Source organism: Jatropha curcas, chromosome 7, assembly GCF_041381405.1.
Source record: "Jatropha curcas cultivar XTBG-Jc1 chromosome 7, XTBG_Jcur_1.0, whole genome shotgun sequence".
In the NCBI taxonomy this organism is placed as follows: domain Eukaryota; kingdom Viridiplantae; phylum Streptophyta; class Magnoliopsida; order Malpighiales; family Euphorbiaceae; genus Jatropha; species Jatropha curcas.
Window position 1 is genome coordinate 3,342,671 of NC_143157.1, and position 18,065 is coordinate 3,360,735.

Genomic DNA, 18,065 nt, shown 5'->3' on the forward strand with positions numbered 1-18,065 from the left:
TCACCCTATATTTGGATGGAAAGAAAATAAAATGAGAAATAAATTATTATTAATTGAAGTTTACAATTTTACCCTTTACAAAAAAATAATAAATCAAGAGAGAATTGTATAACAAAACGAAGAGAATCTTGCACAATCAAAATTACATTAGTACAAACCACCAGTAGGATACGCACAAATATAGCAAATACATACAAATTATTTTATATTATAATTCATCAAAAATCATGACTATTAGGGGGTCAGTTTTGTAATTTCCGCTAACATAGTCCGATTCTCCTCGAATTGCCAAATTCTCTCCGTTTTGCCAAAGACAACTATTACCCTTAATCATTTCTTGCCAAACTCACACCCACGATGTAAGAGCAATTAAAAAGAATAATGCAACAATGTCATTTAATACAATGAGTTGAGGACTGCAAAATACTACGATAGTTTTCAAAAAAAAAAAAAAATGATGAGTCATTGCTCAGTGTAACCATTAGTCACAAATTTAAAGCAAAAAAAAAAAAGAAAAAAAAAAAAGCGCTTTTCCTTTTCTTGCTACTGTTTCATCTTCCACTGCCATTGGAATATGAAATTTTTGAAAAAAATAGTAATGGAAACAAAAGATCAGGCAGAAAGTATATATTTCTGTAATAAATATGACCATGAGAAATACACAACAGGGTTTGCAGCAAACCGCCTCCACTAACTGCTTTCATCCATGGGCTCATTTCGATCACAAGATTGAGATGTTAAATCTTTGTCATCTTGTCTTGATTCCTCAGAAACTTTAGAAACTGAATCTTCAAGTGCCTCTAGAAAAGACACAACAGTGAACTTGTCTGCAATGTCAGGGAAAGAACATAACATTTAATCGCAGCATCTTCACTCATAAACTAATAAAAGGTTAATGATCAAATAAATCCAAAACTTCAATCAAGTAGTCCAATGTCGTAACATTAATTTTGTGCCAATTATGTAAACTAACAATAATATTTTGTCAGTACAGTTTGCAAGAGCATATAAGGAATTTGCATAAATATTATGACAGGTACAAGTAGCACAAAAAGAGGTATAAGTGCAATAAGCAGTGCAAGGTTTTAATTTGAATTTATTTGGTAATACTCCCTTTGATAAAAGCTCTATTTTTTACTTTTAACTTTTGCTGGATGGTTATTTAAAACCTTAAGTGGCCAAAAGGTAGAATTAGCCTGATATTAGGAAATTTTATTTTTGTTTCCCTTTCGTTTTTTAATTCTCTATATCAGAAATTTCTTTCACCATATATTCATTCCTATATTGTTTCAAGGGACAAAATTTCATCAAGCATTCACACAAAGCTCTCTAAAGCTGAAGTAATTGACCCCTTGTAATATTTCCGATCATACTTCCGAAGAATTAACTAGACTTTCAATCCAAGTAATATGAACATGTGAAAGATCATCAAACCAGACATAGCAAAAGCAAAGGAGAATAACAAGGGTAGAGACTTCTGGAGTTTGAGACCACTTACATTTACTGGGGTCAATACCAAATTGAGACAAGTCTACCTGTCAGTTTTAAGTACCTAAAAACAAGAGAAAAGTACACCTTACTAAATTAGCCGGCACCTAAAAATAAAAATAAACATAAGGTCAGGATTCCAATTTCTCACATAAGTAAAAGAATCCACTTGTTGACGGAAAGGTGGGCTCTGCAGCAATTCCAAAATATCCTCTGGGGTCCACCGACCCTGCACCGTCAATTTTCTCAGGAACACACAAATATGAAAGATAAAGATGAAATCTCAAACAGAAGGCTATTTCTACCTCAGGTAAATATGATGCTAATCTTTCTTGCAATGGCAATGTGTCCATCAATGGAATTATTAAATCAGGCTTCAGGATATCTCCTAATCCCAATCCTACACAAAAAAAAGAAACTCACAGGAAAGCAGGATGAGATAATACATACAGAAGTATGCCACATACCTTCTGTAAGAATAATTAAATAAATAGTTATTTTACAGGTTCAGATTCAATATAACTTGACAGAAAACTTTTGATAATTATTTAAACAATAATTTATAATTTCCACACCACAACATGGATAGGAAAATTAAAAGACAATCAAGGAACTTAGGCACAGGGCACAAAGCATTAGTGAAATCAGGCACACATTTCACAACTCGAAATAACATGTATAGCAAGTTAAACTATATATATCAAAAAAGGAATAATCTATATATATCAAAAAAGGAATAATAAGAAAAGGCGTAGAAGTTAGGCAAAACATTTCATTCATTGCAACTTGCACCTCAGTCGCACTTAAGTCAATCATATAAGCCCAAAAACCAGAACAACAAAATGAGAAATAAGGAAAATAACACTAATGCGATCGATGTCTAGAATTATTTCTTGGGAGCTCTCGAACAAAAAGTTTTTTTTTTTTTTGGGAATACTGACAGAGAATTTAGAGCTTAAATATGCAAAATAAACAATAATTCACTATACCTTTTGATTCTAAAATAGAATATAATCCATAGGTGATAAATGGAAATATAGTTACAGGAACAACATTTAAAATACATCAGTCATCACTAAATGTTTCAAACTTCCTTCAGCCTATTGCATATAACAATAAAATGTCGAGTGATTACCTCCATCTGGATCCCCAGCACTACCTGCAACAAGTATCATCATATATAACGAGTCAAAGATTAAACTGTGCTACAAAGAGATTGGGGGAGAGAGAGAAAGTAAGAGCTAGAGGTGTTAAAATGCAACCTATGAGAAGAAATACCTCCATGACTAATATTACTCAAGATCCTTTGTAAATCTTCCAATTTAACAGGTCCTGATGAAGAGGATACATCACTAATCACTTCTGCACCTAAATTTGGTACAATTAAGTTACCAGCCCTGACAGTTGTGAAATGAATACAATCAGAATAAAATAATGAGTGTCAAATATCAATTTCAACTCAACAAGAAAAAGACACAACCAAAAAAGCTAAATATTTTTTTAAGGTACATTGATCGGATATTCTTAAAGGGGAGGACTGCATGGGATTAGAACCTTTAACCTTCTGCATACAATGTAATCACTTACTGAAGTGATGTTAGGATAGCAAGTACGAGTTGCATGGGAAGTTAAACATTTAAAAGATACTCCCTCGGTCCATAAATAGTGGTTCATAATGTTTTGACATGGAGATTAAGAAAAGTCATTTAGAAATACATTTTTTGAGTTCATCTATTTTACCCTTATTAATATTTTGAAGAGAGCAACACAAAAACAAAATTGGACCATCCTTATTAATATTTTAACATTTGATGAGACTCATTTGAGGAGTATTAGTGATAAAATAATATTTTTCCTTATTGACTTTAACTTAAAAGAGATATCGGACCATCCTTTTTGGAGTTCTCGAGAAGTAAATAAGGACTATCATCTGTAGAATATGGGAGTATAAGTAAAAAAAGACATCAAAGAATTGATACCTCAAAATTCTGAGTTAGGTGGTCTTACTCACAGTGTCTTATGCCAGCCTAGATATTTTCAATCCTGATATTTGAAAATTGACTCTTTTCTCTTTTCTCTCTCTTTTTTCATGTTTTCTTCTTTACTTATCCAAAAAAAAAAAAAAATACTAATAATGACTACAATGAAAATACTTGCTACCACCACCTCACCAATCTAAATGCATAACACAAAACAAAAAGTGAAAATTATAAGAAAAATCCTCATTTCAACACAAAAATAAAAATTTCCCATAAAATCTTCTTCTCGTATGACAAATCAAAATATTCTAATAACTTTCCCCTTTATGTCGTTGAGTCCCCAAATATCTTTATATATATGTCTCCAATTCATATCTGAATTATATAAACTTCTTGATCAAGTGCAGCACAACAATCAAACATTTTAGGCCTCCCATAGTTTGCATTCCCATTTCTTGGAAATTTACTTCCTAAGCAGCACTTGTTGGGGAGTTAATTCCAAGGAAGGTCCATTTCTTTGTCTTTTCTCCAACATTTTTTTCCTTGAAATTGTATTAATTCGCCAGTAAATTCTTGAATCTTACGATCTAAAATACAGTGACAGCCTAGCGGAAACAACTAATAACTTATGTTCAACCTATTTTCCATCTCAAGAAATTCAACTTCCTTTCAACTTCCCCCTACCGCACTAGGCCTTCTATACAACTAAAGTAAGTTCAGTTGCCAAGGCTTCCCCTTGACATTGTAATTCAGGCAAAGCAAACAACACACTATTAGACCTACATCCGAAAAGCCCACTGCATAACGTTATTGGGACCGAAACAATGTTTTCCATATAATACATGTAACAAGAAAATTCTCTTGCCAAAAGCTCTAAACAAACTGTTATAAACATACCTAAAATAATGAATAAGCAAAAAACAACCAAGGGGCAATTGCTAAGATTTGATTCTACTTGCATTCCAAATTCCCTCAGTACATGGGTGTTGTTCCAATGTCATAGTGGACATGCACCAGCCAAAAGGCTACTTCACCAACCTCCTCTTTCCCTTTCTATTAGAGCTAGGTAACAAAGTCTTTGACATTATATACCATGTTAGATGCATTGTTTTAATGTATTTTTATGTCAATGAAAGATCCTTTTTAGAATATTTATTATGCGTTGATGTCCTTTCTATGCATAGACATTTTATTTTTTATTGAATTTGATAATCTATATCAAATTTCACAATTTGATTCGATTCACAATCAATTCACAAAATGGGAATTTTGGTTTTTGATTCCAATCACGATTTAACAACAATTGTGAAATGTAATAAAACTAGCGACTTAATATTTTGCAATAATACGTCATTGGTGTCTAGACTTTTTGCACAATTAAGCGTCTCAATTACAAATTTTATTTTTGTTTAGGTGCATTTAGCAAGACTTGCAGGATAAAAATACGCCAGTTTACCCCAATAAAGTACTACTACATCGCCTCCACTCCATTCATCTCTTTCACTTTCTACCTCACTCAATGTTTCTTCATAAAATTTCAATTTTCAACCTCTGGCGCTAAATAAAATAAATTTTACTCCCAATTCAAAATTGAAACCCTAATCACCATAAATATGTTATTATAAATTGCCACCTATTTCTCATACACGTCTCAAATGTATCCAATATATTGGCTAGTTTGGTTGCCAAAGAATGTCAAGGAAAGAGAGAGAGAGAGAGAGAGAGAGAGAGAGAGAGAGAGAGAGAAGGCCTTTTTAGTCGCAAGACAATCAAGAGAAAGGAACAAAAATAAAACAAGTTAACAGAGATGGAGAAGAAATGAAATTTTTGTAGAGAAGGCATTTGAGGAAAGGAAAAATTTAGAAACTAAAGGTAAATGGTCAGCATATTTGGTCAATTGCACCTCATTAGAATAAATTTGCCCATTCAGTAAGAGAAAAGGTTTTTTTGGTTGCGAGAGAATAAAGGATAAGGAACAAAAATAAAAAAGTTAATAGAGATGGAGGAGAAATGAATTTTTGTAGAGAAAAGGCATTTGAGGAAATGAAACAGTTTAGAAACTAAGATAATTGATGAGCAAATTTGATCAATTCCACCTCATTAGAATAAAGTTGTCGATTCAGCCACTTGATTCCATAAAAAACAGTTTAGAAACTAAAAGAGTAATATCGAAAAAGTACAGAATCTTGTTATATGCCTAACGAGCACAAAAATTCAAATCTTTTCACATATTCTTTCAATTTCAGTCAATCAATTTTAGATTTTTTTTCTTTTTCATTTTAGTATGATTTGAGACATTGCTAACAATTTTAGCTAGTTGACAAAACAATAGATGAGAATAATAATAAACCAAGGAAGCATAATCAGGAATGCTACCATAACAACACCTAAGAGCGAGAAAATGGACTTAGAAATCTTAATAACACATAAAATTCCAAAATATTAAAGTGTAACCATTAAACTGACCAACAACAGACTGCTTTAAAGATTTTGGAGTCACACACATTCCATGAAGACATCAAGAGGCTGTACAAAAGATCATTTCAGACTTAAACCATCCTACCTTTATTTTTAAATCTGTTCATCCAGAAAATGATTTATCTATATATTCAGACATTCGAACTGCATTCAAGATAATCACAAAAAATTCAGATAATATAACATTACAATTTCGCTTAGCAAACTGATAAGCTGAACTTCACAAATGAAATTGATTAGCAGGGGACTGCCTTTTTTTTGAGAGAGGGGAACGTGGTGCCAATGGTTCAGATTTCAAAGTGGAATTTCTGTGATAGATAACATATAACATACCTAGATGAGATATCATCTTCAATAATATCTTCAGAGACTTGTAAAGGAGCAGAAGCATCAGGCTCATCCTCACCAAGAAACTCTGCCAAACAGAGAGATTATTTAGTTTTATTCTTTTCTAGATAAGTTAAAAGAAATGTTATTAAAACGCACCAAGACAGTACAAATCCAGCAGTTTATATACATAGACTGGAAAAAAGTATTTTGCAATACAGAAACCAATAAAACATACAACAATTTATCAACAAAATTGTGCATACCGATTACTACACCAACATCTCAAAACTCTAACAAACCAATATGCAAGTTTGTTTCTTTCCGTCCAGCTGAGCATAAATTAATGAGAGGAAACAGACCAAGATCCTTTGCATAAAAGAAAAGTTATTAAATATGATATTGTACAAAATCTTTAGTTAGCTTCTCTCATCTATATCTTTCATAATTGTAAACTCCAAAAAGACATAGACATACATATTTAAAACTTCAATCCATTTAAATATATAATATATTATACTTCACTAGAGAAATCTTAATATTACATGATGATAAATATCATAGATAGCATTACAATAAAAATATTGTTCGACAGTGATATATACAGAAAGGTGCAGAGTATATAGTTCCATAATTTGAAGAGAGAGTGGTGCCTTTTGAGTGAAAAATGAAACATAGATCAGTTTAAACATTATCACATTATACCGTATACAAGTATGAGCACATATTAAATTAACTGTGATATTACTACTCAATCCCAAACAACTAATTAGTTCCACAATCTTGCAAATATAGTAGATGTGATGATAATTCTTTGACACTTTGATTTGATGATATGTCCCATATTTGGATAATTTATTTATTATCTTGTGTGCTCGTATTTCTTGTATTTTGTCCACTAAAAAAATTGACTTCATAACAAATTTAAACATGAAAAAGGAAATTAATATTTTTTTTCTCAAGTAGAGTATTCTGTAGGAAATATTGTGACTTGGTGAACAATTGAACTAGAAAAATTTAAGGTAGAAAAAAAAAGTAACTAAAAGCTAACTATTGGTGTTGTAACTTTTTCCTTTCAATATTTTCTTTAGCTTACATAAAAATAAAAATAAAAAGAGCTAATACCTATAAAATGGCCACAGAATTCATAAAGAATTGTGTCGCATCACTTTTCTTTTTCTTTTTGAGAAGAGAGTAGAATGTTAGCTGAACATGCATAGAATAGCATGTTTATTATCAACTTGCTTTAACTTCTTGTACACAAATAGGATAGTAATTATATTAACGATATTATAATTATTAAAAAGTCTTCTTTTGTCAAAATGTAATTTTATCATGTCTTAGTCCATTCAAAAGGTTCACCCTTTGGCCACTTCATATAGATAGATAGATTAAACTAATCTAATATCTCTGTGTTCACCAACTGCATGTATATCTTTCAATCATTAGCACACCCATGAAATGACAAGTTTAATTAAAAGGGAGGAACAGAGCAGCCAAGGAAGGGTAACATTCTTTAAGAAAGTATGACTAACCAAAAGATAAAAAGACAAAACATCAATGCAAGAGAAGTTGACTCCCTTTGGTTGGGAATGAACACATGCTAAAGTGAGGATGCATGCTTCAAAATGAAATTAGTTAAAGAATAAAGCCCCAAGTTATAAGTAAAGTATTCCTTTGTATAAATTTATTTATACAAAATTGAAAAGAGGCAAAAGCATATGCCAAGATGGATTCATGTGCAAACGCTTGCTTGTGCGCATAATATTAGAAGAAAATGGTTAGCTAGCAAATTCCCAAAAGATATTTAATTAAGTAATGAGAAAAGCCTAAAAAATGAAAAGAAATAAACTCACCTAATGGTCGATTGATATAATAATTGGTAGAGCTACACAACTGCCAATCATCTTCAGTTTTGGGCTCCTGCAAGCAATGCCAATTATTATCTCTAAAATGATAGAAGTAATGAGATGTCATAATTACCAATAAAATGGTAAAATAAAAACATAAAAATGAAGTTACCTGCATCCAAAAGAAAAACTTTCGGTCGTCGGTATTGAACTTCAAGATATAAACCCTTCCGATGCTTGATTAACCTTATTAAAGCAAGACGATGAAATTGAAGTCAGTTATATCAGTCAAGTAGTGACCAAATTGCAGAAGCTAAAATTCTGAAGATGAAAAGTATACCTTCTCAAAAACTGCCTCATCTGGGAATATAATCTGATCCTATTTATAGTCTAGTGTCAAAGAAACAAAAAAGCAAGAGTATTCTAACCACAAAAGGAAATATACACAAATGATAAAACTAATAATAAATAGAAAATGGTAGCAAATAAAAGAAATTCACAAACAAAAAAGTTAAAGCAATGGGTACTTATAGATTGTTAAATAAAAGTAAGAAAATTGCAATAGAAGCAAAAAAGAAAAACAATCACATTCCAGCTGACAAATTGAAAAAAGTGAGGAGAGGGAAGATTCAAAACCATCAGACACCATGCATTTGCAATTCCAGAATTACCAGAACTTTAAAAGACCTAGTCTAAATGGCATACCCTCAAACACAGGCATGCAGTAGATAAGATAGGAAAATCTAGTGACTATTTATGAGCAACCTAAAAAATAAAATATATTTATCAACATTCTGGTGTTGTATGGAACAAATCTAACATCTAAATAAGGTTGACATTCTATGCTTGATATTACAAAGTTGCCATAATTCAATTTTAGAAAAAATGACAACTATTATCTAACTTCTGAAAAGGCAACTGCCCAAAATAGAATAGTATGCACTTGATATAAGACCAAACATATCTCAAACCATTACCTCTTTGCTACTACTAAGAGACAAGGTACAACCCCCGCCACCCCACAAACAAATGGAGAAAAAAAATTGGAAAGGTATATAAAGGTAAAAATAGGAAAAGATTTTATCCCAAGGTCGAGGCTATTAAAGAATTGCAAACATTGCTATGCACCAAATAACACACAGGAAGTGTTGTTGTGGACATCTCTCATGCCCAGGAGTTAACATTGTGCTTAAAATGCACAAGCTCATAAAAGTATGAGCAAACACATTGCTAACCCAGCATCCAAGGTGTTCTCCAATGGCAAGAGTACAGAAGCATGATTAATATGCCCAAATTCATTAAAGCATCAGAAAGCATTGAAATTGTGATAGCTCCAAGATATAGTTGCTCACTTTTAACTCTACGGAGGAAACAAAACAAAGATCAACATGAAATAGATCCACGTGGAGTTAGTTAGGAGGATGAGCTAAAAGACAAAAGAAATAAAAAAACCTTGAAAGAAAATGGTCTCTTGAAACATATTGATGACCTACCAGACATTACTAATATAAGTAGTCAAAGGGTTTTCTTTTCAACTCAAGTCAACAATTGTGGAGATGGAAGGACATTTATAATCATTGATCAAAGAAGAAGAACATTGCTGTAGTGCAATAAAAAATTGACAAAGAACAACTAGTGATCACTAAAGACGAGGGATTAAAGCAAGAGCACTCAATCTCCAGTATCCTCCTGCCCCCAAAGTTGGGATTTGTTCACAACTTTTATTTTTCTAATAAGCATTCCCAGAGTTGAAAATTAAAATAATGAATTTTAGATTTCTGTAAACTCATTCAATAATGTTCCATTCTCTCTCACACCCACATGCACGTGCACAAAAGCAGGCATACTTAATTTTGGTGAACTAAAAAATTTTGAAGTTTGAAAAACTAAGAAACTCGATCACCACTTCAATCTCCAATATTTAAGGCATGCACATGAAAAGAAAAACGAAATGGACAAAATGCTCAAGGGTGCCCACTGTCACATACTAACAGTATCTTATTTTTCATTGCACTTCTAAGCATCCACAATAATGATAAACAAAAGAGTAATATACATTAAATCTGAAAATATAGTTTTTTCCTATCATGACTCGTTTCGGCGCTGAAACCATTTTTTAGAACGGAAATACCACTAGTCTGGGTTAATTGATTATGTTGATCATTATCTACGAAAACAATCAGATGAAATTTATGTGCATGCAAAGGTGCAGTTAAAAGCCAATGTAATTTAACCCATGCTTTAGACATGTAAATCAGCAAATGAAATAAATTTTGGTTTTCAGCCAATTTATGTAACTAGAGAAATTGAAGTGAATATGTAACCCTTCCTGACAAGGATACATCTTCTACAACATTCCGATCTCGATCAAGCCACTGAAAATGGACCAATCCCTCCTCGCCCTGACAAAATGTAGGTTTTACAAACAAATATAAATGATGCGATAAACAAAAATTCAAAATTCACCTTCATTAATTTTGAAATAAAATTGGAATTATTAAGGCATGAATTCTAAGCCAAAGAATGGAAGGACAATAGAGTACCCTTGCTATGCGAACAAGTCCTTTACGTGTATCAGGGACAACCTTTTTACCATCAAAAAACATTTTACCAGCACGAAACTCCAACATAATTTCCTGCAAATTCATAACTCAAAATCAGAGGAATTAGAATAGACTCAGAAATATAGAAATATATTCATTTAAACATACATGCTCATAATTAGGCATGGAAGATAATTAATCATTAATCATGAACATTAAATTTCAAATATTGGAATTATAGGTCTATCTGCCTATCTATCCATACTAACCCAGCTTCACTTACTTCCCCTTCCATTGCTAGAATTTAACACATATACTCCATTTGATTGCTGCTATGCTTGAAGCAATAGACCCTAGGATGCTCTTTCCTAGCTTTAATTTCTTGTTTAACCGAAATTAGATTCATATCAAAATCACATCATCAAAAAATAGTATGCAGTAATATACCCTCATATATGCTTTATCATTCAAAACCCGAAAAACTCCACACAATTATGCAACTTCCCTTGCTCCAATTAACTATCTAGAAAAACAGTTAAAAGTCCAAAAATCCCTACTGAGAGAAAAATCTTTCCACTTGCCCTCCTCTTTCAAATTTTCAACTCCTTTCAACAGCTTTATTATTTCTCAACTGGACTAAGAGAACACCCACTAACTTTCAAGACTTTCAACCCTCCATATTGTTCTTGTTCTACTTCAGTGCAAATGTGATTTTTTAGTCTCTCAGTTATAAATTTCTAAACAACTAGAACATCTTTGACACATAAAATCAACCTATATTATCTAACCCTAATTACTCCTCCTTGCTATAGCGCCCATATCCAGAGTTTCAACCCTGGAACTCATGCCAGCAGCTAGACCCACATAATCCTCCATTTTAAAATTCCAATTCCAATTTGACCTCATTGCTTTACCACTTGAAAACCTATGCATACACTTTTGCCACTGTAATCATTATTTTGAAGCAATAGCACTAATACAAAAGTTTTACCCCAAGTGTCTATGCATTAGCCCACACATAAGCAAAAGCAGGCAGGATTGAGAATCAAGCTAGACTAAAGATAATTCAAATGAATGTATTATTGTAATTAAAATATTGTGATAAAGCACAAGAGAGAGAGAAAACCCACTAGTTTAAACTATCAATTTCACTTAGAGACAAAAATTACCTGCATTGCTGGAAAACCTTCAGCCGATGAGGAACCCATAGCTACTCTATCTGAAAACACAAGAACAACAACAACTAAGCCTTTGTTTAGAACAAATTAATATCAATCCAAAGCAAAGGAAACTATAATAACAATAATAACACAAGCAAAGAAAAATAGAAGAGATGAAATTGAAAAGTATTGCAATAATAACAATAAAAAGAGGAGAAGAAGAAGAAGAAGAAGAAGAAGAAGATAACGAGGATTCAATCGCATAGAAAGAGAAAACAAAAACCTTAGGCTATATTTTGTAAGACATCATGAAGTGTAATCTGAACAAGGTTGAAATAGAAATGAATTTGTAATGGAATGTAATGCAATCAACATTCAATTACTATGGTTGTATGGTTTAGAAAAAATTATGGAATCTAATGACCAATGCATTCCATTCCATTATCATGTTTGATTTAATTAGTAATATAATCCATAATAAAATGACCACCACCTCCTCACTATCACCACACCACGCACTATAACTAAATGAACTTTCAATCATTTGATGATTTAATTTGTAAATGAAATATTTAGAAAAAAATTATAATGAGTTGTATTAGTAATTCAACAATTTGAGGGGAACCAATTCCATCATTTAAAAATTAACTGTAAACAGTTAACATTATTCAATACTATTCAAAGTGTGACCTTGAGAAACAAGACCTTGTAAAGATTTTACCAAGAAGGAAGAAGCCAAAGATTGAAGAGAGATGAAGCCAATGATAGAAACCAAGACAATATCAAGAAGATTTGTAATTAACATTAGAAAGAATATCTGTAAGGGCAGTATGAATTTGTAACATCGAGAAGATCAGCAAGGTCAATATGAATTTCTAACTTAAGAAAAAGATTGTAATAATTGCTGTTGTGCTCGCAGCAGCTAAGATGGAATGATAAAACCTGAAATAGAAATCAAGTGGTGACAATAACAATACCTTTGCTTTTTCCTCTTTTATCAAATAATAATTGTGTATGAAAGAAAATTGAGCTGCCTAGCCAATCTCCAATCATAATGGCTATTGGAATTCTGTAAAGATGATTAAAAATGGTCAGAGAAGAGACTTGAAATTTTCAAAAAGCAAAATTCTGCAGAGGAGCGGAGTAAAAATTTAAAAAAGAAATTATCTTTATATAGAAAAGAAACAAGGCTACAATTTTTTTTTTTTAATTTCATCTAATCCAATTAGCTAATTTTTAGTTCTTCTTCAAAGAATCCATACATGTCAAAAACAATAATATCTATGGTGGAAAACAATCATCAAATGAATTTCTAATTCAAAATTAAAACCCAGATTCTTAACAATATAAGGGATCATTTCATGATAACTACAGAATCTTATTAACAACTATTAATAAAATTATTTTATTTCATGAAAATTTTAAAAAAAAAGTGCATATATGAGAGAGAGAAAAAGGACATTGTTGTAAATACATATCAAAAAACAATATCAGAACAGTAAAAACAAAGCACTAAAGCTTATGTGCTCTTTCTGACGAAAACTGTGAATATAGCTTCAGGGAATGGAGATTGGAGAAGCAAAAGTATGGTTGTAATTGTAAATGAATAAAACATCAAAGAAATTATGCTTTCATTAAATTTCCAATTCCTATTTTATCTAATTACCAAGTAGAGCAGTGTTAGCTACCAAAGAAAAAGCATCTCAACAAGAGGGGAGTCCTGTGTGGTCCAGCTCAAATCACCACCAGCAAATAGAAGAGCAAGTTATCGTAGTCTAGATGTGTTAGTTTGTTATGGGTTTTAAGTATACGAAATGAGGATGCCTAACCTATCAAAAGTTTGATCAAAATGAAGCATTGCCTATAATTTCATTTCAATAAAGTCCAAATCTAATTCTGATGGCTTGATCAAAATGAGTAGGCCGAACATACAAAGAAACATAAAAATGCACAAATTTTGGAAGCAACAACAGTAAATTTCATATTTTTCACAAAAGCATTATTTTTTTTACTAACAAGCATAAATTCCCAAGAAGAGGAATTAAAGATGGAGAATTTATGACTGAAGATATAACACTAATCTAGCATGCTAACAACATTGGTACAAAGCACATCAATAACAAAATCGTAATTTCAAACAGGAATTAACTATTATGTGAAATTAAATACAAAAAGGGGTCAGTCACTACACCTTGTATGATCTAATTCGAAATTAGATTCGGCATGTAAGATAAACATGTAAAAGTAACTTAGGCCCAATAATATCTATTTTGCTGTCTTTGTATACTAAAAAAAACTGCAATACGAAACAAAAGATGACAATTTAAAAACTTCAGTTGAAACAACTTGTTCTAATTTTGGTCTGAATTTGAAATATGGGTGGCTGAATTTAAAATTGCTACTATCTTATCATTTGGAGAAAAGTTAGGGAGACTGTGTTATTTATTGAATGGACTACCACCCCCCAATTATAGTCCTACAAGAACCCTACCTCCTACCCCCTAACCCTGTTCTTTGAAATTTTAAAGACAACAAATTGATTTGAAAGAGGCAGATTGTGAATTACAGGCCCAAAACACAAGAACAACGCACAGGAAAGTTCTCAAAATTTAACGACTACAAAACTAGAACCAGCAGCGACCTCAACTAACAAACAATATGGAAGAGAAAATTATTCACAACTCCAAAGGAAAATGTAGTTCCAGTTACCTGGTAGCGCTTCAGAGGATCTCTGAGACAAATTGAGCTAGAGCGATTGGAGACTGAATAACAAGCCGTGAAAACGGAGTGAAGAAGAAGAAGAAGAAGAAGAAGAAGAAGAAGAAATCCGATGCCAGCTACGTTGATAGACGCGGTGTAGTAGAGATAACCGGATGTTGGCCGTCGGTGGCGGTGGAGGTGGCGGTAGAGATGCTTTCAGTGGTAGAATTTTGATTGGGACTGGTTAGGGTTTAGACACAACGTCGCTTCTCGAGACAGATACAATAATCATACAAATCGCATTGCTCTTGATTGGTGAACATTGCCTTAGAAACATATTAAGTGATCATTTTTTTTTTTTTTTATGAGGGGAGGGGAATATTACGTGATCAATTCAGTTTTTCTTTTTGATAAATTGATCGATTTAGTTATTTATTTACTCAATCATAAATTAAATTTTATAATAACTTGTATTTAATAGGCTGTGTTGCGCTTCAGTATTCGATATAAATACTCTTTATTTTTACCTAAATATGTTTAATTGATTTTTTTATAACGTCAAAAAATAATAATAAATTATTGAGAAAAAAACAAATACATTAAGTCATTTTTATTTGATATTTTATTACAAGATAATAATACATAGATAAAAACATTAAATTAATATCATAAGCAAAATTTTATGATTAGAATAAGGTACAAAAATAATAATAATAATAATAATAATAACAACCACAATAAAATGCTACCTCTAAAATTAAGAAGTAAAAGTAATAAGTAAATAAGCTTTTAACCGAAAATAATAACATTTGGATACATGGGAGGTCCAACGAGCCAAAATGACATACTGGATTGCGCAGCAGGGGGCAACCCTTCCATTTAGATAGCGTTCACCAAATTGATGATAACTTGTATGGTGAACCTAAAATAATAACAAACCCAATAGTCAAAAAAAATAAGATTTTTTATGGGGATTTTTTCTGTAGGAATCAAATATTGATGATCTATAATAAAGTAGAATTTAATAAGATTCCTAATTGATCTATAATTATAATCTCTAAATAATTTGTAATTAAGATATTAATTGTAGGTATTACGTTCTATCATAAGATGTACAATGATAAATTTAAGGAGAAATTATATTTTCATTTTTATGTTTTGACCTAATTAACTATTTTGTCCATATATATTAAGAATTACGTTATTGTATCCATGTAGTTTGTCTCCGTTAAACGAAATTATCTTTTCATTCATTATTTGATATTTAAGTCTTTTAATTGGTGGTGAAATTATAGGACTAAATCTATATACATATAAACTAAAAGGGAAAAAGTTACATTTTTTTCTATATTTTGATATAATTAAATACTTTGTCAATATATTTTAAAAATTAAACTATTTGATTCATCTATTTTGGATCACTTAATGACTTAAATCTCAAAAACAGATGGAAATATAATTTCATTTAACGGAGATAAACTACAAAAATAAAATAATATAGTTTAAAAAATATAAGGACAAAATAGTTGTTATGCCAAATATAGAGATAAAATCATACTTTTCTAAATTTAAATATACGTATTATTTTTTTCTTTTAATTGAATTATTTTAATTATTTTTTAGAATATTATATATATATATATATATATATATATATGAAAGAGAATATTTCAAACTCTTTCTTCTTTCATTATTCTATTTTTCTTTTTTTAGGAATTTTGAGTTTTTATTTTTATTTTTCTATATTAATTGGATGATTTAAAAAAATTATTTATTATTTAAAACGTGAAAATTTTCAACTTTTACAAATTGATAAAATGAAAAAAGAATTCAAAATTTTCTTATCTATATCTATTGATTTTTACATCTCTCTTGGTATCTTTATATATATTTCCTTTTCATTAGGTAATCCTTAAAAAAAATAAGAAGCAGAATTTGTCGAGTTTCAATATCAATAATATGCAGTGGAGTAAGATAATTATAACAAAATAATTATTCCCAACAGAGATCCGTTAAACGATTAGGACAATAAAATTGTTTAGAAAAATATCTCTTTTGCAGATTCTTCAAACTTCAATCTATACGGTTAGGTTGTCGTAAACCATAAGTCGTCCAATTGTCTGGTTTCTAGCAGTATCTACACGAACGGACAATCGAAAAACTCTAAAACTATTTTTAGAATTGACAGATTAAAGTATATAATGATGCTAGATATCCTACGCTCTATTTTATTTTTATGGCTATGAACAACTACTGTAGTCTCTAAACTGTCTCTTAAACCTTCTATATTAAAAAAACCTAAGTTATGAATAAATTAATTATAATTATTCATTTGAACTATTTAATAAATAAATTATAATTAAGATATATATGTGCCTATTTATTTATTAAACAATTTAAATAAATAAATCTAATACATATAGTAATAGGATTCTCAATTTAATCAATTATATTTATTTATTTAATTATTTAAATAAATAAATCATAACTAAAATATTAGGTTTATTTAATCTAAAATTTATCTTAATAAATTTTAGACATAAATCAATTAAGTCAATACTTAATAATTTAGGTAAAATTGTAATTAAATATAAATTATAATTCTTATCTATTCTTATGTGCGTGACATTTTAGATTCCAAATATGTTGGCAAAAAATATAAATTAAATTAGTTAATTAATATTTGAAGGTCAAATACATTGTTTAGTAACATGTTATGACTACCCAAATATTTGAAAAGTCAAAGTGGTTTGACTTAACATTTCAGTCATAATTTATCAATGTAAATAATATTCCTTCATTATTAACGTTCTGATTTAGTAATTAGGTATATAGTGTATCTACTTTACTAAATCACGTTAGTTCTCTTAATTTTAGCCACTGATCATTTGAATGAATTTCAAATCTAATTTGCTAATTTCATTCTACATTGCGCAATAATTTCTTTATCAATACTAATAAGAACAATTAGAACATTTTCCTTGATTTATCTAGGGTGATGAATCATCTCTTAATTACACAAGTATCTCTATACAATTCCTACTATGTCTAATAAATCATTGTCTATTATTCATGAATGAATAATATGAATGAAGATCAAAACATAGTCATCCCCATACAAAATAGCTTAGTAATTTCAAGTTAAAGGATCTCGTACACAATTATCACTTGAGTATTCCATAGACACAGGTAACTTTCCATATGGAATTTTCATGCAGGTCAATTCAGTGGACTTGTTTAAATAACAAACACCTACATATTAGTTCTAGATATCACATATATCTCAGCTTATGAGAACAGCTGTTTCCCTAAGGAAAAAACATAATATGTACCAGTTTCAGTAGCTCTAATCATCGTCCAATAATGAGGAGAATATTGACTAGGAATATTTAGAGACATTGCTTTAATGCAAAATAAAACTTATAATTATAACCATATTATAGTTTACTTCGCGAAGCAATATTATCTTATGGACTTTATCTTTTACTAAAATTCAATTAATAGAAATAAAAGATAAATAAATATCTTTTAGTAATAATA

At 30.4% G+C, this 18,065-nt stretch overlaps 1 pseudogene across 1 annotated transcript; it reads right to left on the reverse strand.

Annotated features, from left to right (window-relative positions):
* Positions 1 to 360: 360 nt before the first annotated feature.
* LOC149494588 (26S proteasome regulatory subunit RPN13-like) lies at positions 361 to 14,816 on the reverse strand (annotated as a pseudogene). The gene is made up of 14 exons (XR_016321767.1): positions 14,535 to 14,816; positions 11,835 to 11,884; positions 10,666 to 10,758; positions 10,465 to 10,524; positions 8,463 to 8,501; positions 8,295 to 8,368; positions 8,129 to 8,195; positions 6,279 to 6,360; positions 2,767 to 2,885; positions 2,624 to 2,647; positions 1,794 to 1,888; positions 1,640 to 1,717; positions 1,499 to 1,552; positions 361 to 827 (listed from the first exon to the last, which is right to left on the reverse strand). The product of XR_016321767.1 is annotated as a 26S proteasome regulatory subunit RPN13-like (transcript).
* Between the last annotated feature and the right edge of the window lie 3,249 nt (positions 14,817 to 18,065).